Raw genomic sequence first — 3,844 nt, 5'->3', positions numbered from 1 at the left:
CTTGTTCTTCACCGTCCGCCACTCCCCCTGCTGCTTTTCCACTGCTGCCTCCTCCTCCATTGATTCGCTGTCCTGAGGACTGGAAGGTTCAGGGGGTGGTGCTGTTGATTGGCTCTCTGTTGCCTCAATCTCTTTCTCCCCCTTGTCTCTCTCTGTGTCCTCCTTTGTCCCGTTGAGCTCCCTGGGGGCCTTGGTGGTTGGAGTGACACGGAACATTTCTTCTGCTTCCCCGTGGTCGGCTTTGGCTGCCTGTGCGTAAGTACGGCAGCGTTTGGGGCAGGTCCTGTAGAGGTGACTTGCCTCGCCACACAGGTTGCAGCACTTGGCCTGTTTGCAGTCTTTTGTCTGGTGCCCTTCCTGTTTGCAGATCTTGCAGAGGGAGGCGCTGCAGTTGGCCGCCACATGACCAGCCTTGCCGCATGAGCGACAATGCTTGGGTTGCCCAGCGTAGACCAGGTAGCCACGGTTTCCCCCGATAGCGAAACTGGAAGGAGGGTGGAAAATGGCTCCCTTACCATCGGTCTTTAGCGTGACCTTAAACAGGCGTTTGCCTGTCCAGATCCCCAAGTCGTCTCGAATCTCAGTGCCGCTCCCCACCTTATCGAAGTACCTGGTGAGGAAGGTGACCACGTCGGCGACAGGGACGAAGGGGTTGTACACATGCACCATCACCTCACGTTCCCGTTGCAACGGCAGAGAAAAGTGCGGCTCCGCCGTCAGGATCTTCATCTCTGGCAGGTCTCTCTTCTCCTCGAACACCCTCAGGAGCCGGACGCAGTCTGCCACTTTGCTTGAACGTGACGTCGAAATAACCACCTTTGCGGGAGTCGTGCAGGGTGAAGATCTCCGTAGCTTGGAAGCCGCACGCCTTCAACAGGATCCTCCTGGTGAAGAAGCCCCGATCCATAGGTGATCCTCCTTCGTCGCTGTGGTTCACCGTGACTCGGACGGTGATAGGTAACCCACGGTATGAATTCGGATTGCGATTGGTTTTCGCCCTTCCATCCCGACCTTGCCATGGCAGGACCATGGTGTCGCCCCTGCAACACTACACTTGATGTTAGCCAAAAGGCCGAGAAGCGATGAGAAAGAAAGAAAGTTGTGTTTTGAAAGATGCGCATGTTGAAAAGTAAAGAAAGCAGATGTTTGTAAGAAATCTATTTTTAGCATTGAAAATCCCCTAAAAGGGGTGGTGCACCATTCCCAGAGATACTGCAATACCGGGTCGATGCGTGGAGTGGACAGAGCAAGCCCCTATTCCATCTCCCTGCTCCAAAAATCAATTTAATATATGGTCCCCAGATAAGGGACGTATCAGATATTAAACTGATAAGAACAGATTTTTTTTTTTTTTTTGTAAAAATATACTTTATTCATAAAAATCTTCAATCACATTCAAAACCATTTCAAAAACAACATTACAAGGGTACAATCCAGGTTAAACTTTTACAAAATGTATCACCAGGTGCATCAGTACAAACAATATTACAGTCATTTACAGCCTTTCATTTTGATCTGTACAGCCCGAGGGGCTCTAAACAGTTCCCAGTCTCTCGGTGCGCTGTGGTAGAAAGGTCTTAGACAGCGACCCTTCCCCATTGCGCCTTTGCGGCAGCTGCCCCAAGCTTTAGTGCGTCCCTCAGCACGTAGTCCTGGACTTTGGATTGTGCCAGTCCGCAACAATCGGTCGGGGACAAATCTTTGTGCTGGAAGACCAACAAGTTTCGGGCAGACCAAAGCGCGTCTTTCACCGAGTTGATGATCCTCCAGCTGCAGTTGATGTTTGTCTCGGTGTGTGTCCCTGGGAACAGCCCGTAGAGCACAGAGTCCTGTGTCACAGAACTGCTCGGGATGAACCTCGACAGCAACCACTGCATCTCTCTCCAGACTTTCTCTGCAAAGGCACAATCCACAAGGAGGCGAACAACGGTCTCCCCCCCACCACAGCCACCCCGAGGGCACCGCGCAGAGGGGGCGAGACTCCCGGCGTGCAGGAAGGACCCGACGGGGAGGGCCCCCCCCACCACCAGCCAAGCCACGCCCCGGCGCCTGCCGGAAAGCTCCGGCGATGAGGCACTCCGCCAAACGACCCCGACAGTCTGCTCGGGGAACCACCCCACAGGGTCCACCCCCCCCCCACCCCCCAGGGCCTCCAGGACGCCACGTGCCGACCACCGCCTGATGGACTTGTGGTCAAAGGTGTTTTTCTGCATAAATTTTTCCACCAGGGACAGGTGGTACGGCACGGTCCAACTACTTGGAGCGTTCCGCGGCAGCGTGGCCAGACCCATCCTTCGCAACACCGGGGACAGGTAGAACCTCAGCACGTAGTGACACTTGGTGTTTGCGTACTGAGGGTCTACGCACCGCTTGATGCAGCCGCACACAAAGGTGGCCATCAGTATGAGGGCGATGTTGGGCACGTTTTTTCCCCCTTTATCTAGAGGCTTGTACATCGCGTCCCTGCAGACACGATCCATTTTCGACCTCCAGATAAAGCGGAAGATGGCTCGAGTGATCGCCATCGCGCAGGAGTGTGGAATGGGCCAGACCTGCGCCACGTACAGCAACAGCGAGAGTACCTCACACCTGATGACCAGGTTCTTACCCGCAATGGAGAGGGAGCGTCGCTCCCACATGCCCAGTTTCCTTTTCACCATAGCCACTCGCTCCTTCCAGTTTCTAACGCATGCCCCGGTCCCTCCGAACCATATCCCCAGCACCTTCAGGCCGTCAGCCCTGACAGTGAAGGGGACAAAGGATCGGTCAGCCCACTTCCCAAAGAACATGGCCTCGCTCTTCCCACGATTTACCTTGGCTCCCGAGGCCAGTTCGAACTGGTCGCAGACGTGCATCAGTCTGCGCACCGACAGCGGATCCGAGCAGAAGACGGCGACGTCGTCCATGTACAGGGAGGCTTTTACCTGAGTGCCTCCACTGCCTGGGATCGTCACTCCTCTTATGCCCGGATCCTTCCTGATGGACTCGGCAAAGGGTTCTATGCAGCACACAAAAAGGACAGGCGAGAGAGGGCAGCCCTGCCTGACTCCAGATTTAATCGGAAAGCTATCTGTTTCCCACCCATTGATTGAGACTGCGCTACTGATGTTAGTGTAGAGCAGTTGGATCCAATTTCGAATTCCCTCCCCAAACCCCATTTTGGAGAGCGCATCCCCCATGTAGGTGTGCGATATTCTGTCAAAGGCCTTCTCCTGATCCAAGCTGATGAGGCAGGTATCCACACCCCTGTCCTGTACATAGGCAATCGTATCCCTGAGCAGCGCCAGGCTGTCAGAGATCTTCCTGCCTGGCACAGAGCAGGTCTGGTCAGGGTGAATCACCAATTCCAGAGCGGATTTGACCCGGTTGGCGATGACCTTGGACAGAATCTTATAGTCCATATTCAACAGTGAAATGGGTCGCCAATTTCTAATTTCCTCCCTTTCCCCCTTGTGCTTGTAGATGAGGGTGATGATGCCTTTCCTCATGGATTCTGACATGCTGCCGGCCAGGAGCATACTCTCGTACACTTCTAGCAGGTCTGGGCCGATCAAGTCCCACAGAGCCGAATACAACTCCGCCGGCAGGCCGTCGCTTCCGGGGGTTTTACTCTTCTCGAAGGACTCGAGGGCCTTAGTCAGTTCGTCAGGGGTTAGCGGTTTGTCTAGGCTCTCCCGCGTACTGTGGTCTAGGACCTCCGTGATAGAGGACAGGAAGGACTGGGAGGCCGTGCTGTCCGTGGGCTTCACGTCATACAGTCCGGCATAAAAGGATTTGCTGATCCTCAGAATGTCGGACCGTGATGACTTTACTGAGCCGTCTTCTTCCTTCAGGCTGCTGATCA

General features: G+C 54.6%; 1 pseudogene; it reads right to left on the bottom strand.

The window, feature by feature from the left end:
- Positions 1-1,187: 1,187 nt before the first annotated feature.
- LOC144669783 (U2 spliceosomal RNA) lies at positions 1,188-1,366 on the bottom strand (annotated as a pseudogene).
- Positions 1,367-3,844: the final 2,478 nt, after the last annotated feature.

The sequence above is a fragment of the Cetorhinus maximus genome, chromosome 29, assembly GCF_964194155.1.
Source record: "Cetorhinus maximus chromosome 29, sCetMax3.hap1.1, whole genome shotgun sequence".
In the NCBI taxonomy this organism is placed as follows: Eukaryota; Metazoa; Chordata; class Chondrichthyes; order Lamniformes; family Cetorhinidae; genus Cetorhinus; species Cetorhinus maximus.
This window is presented reverse-complemented; position numbering and strand designations above follow the sequence as displayed.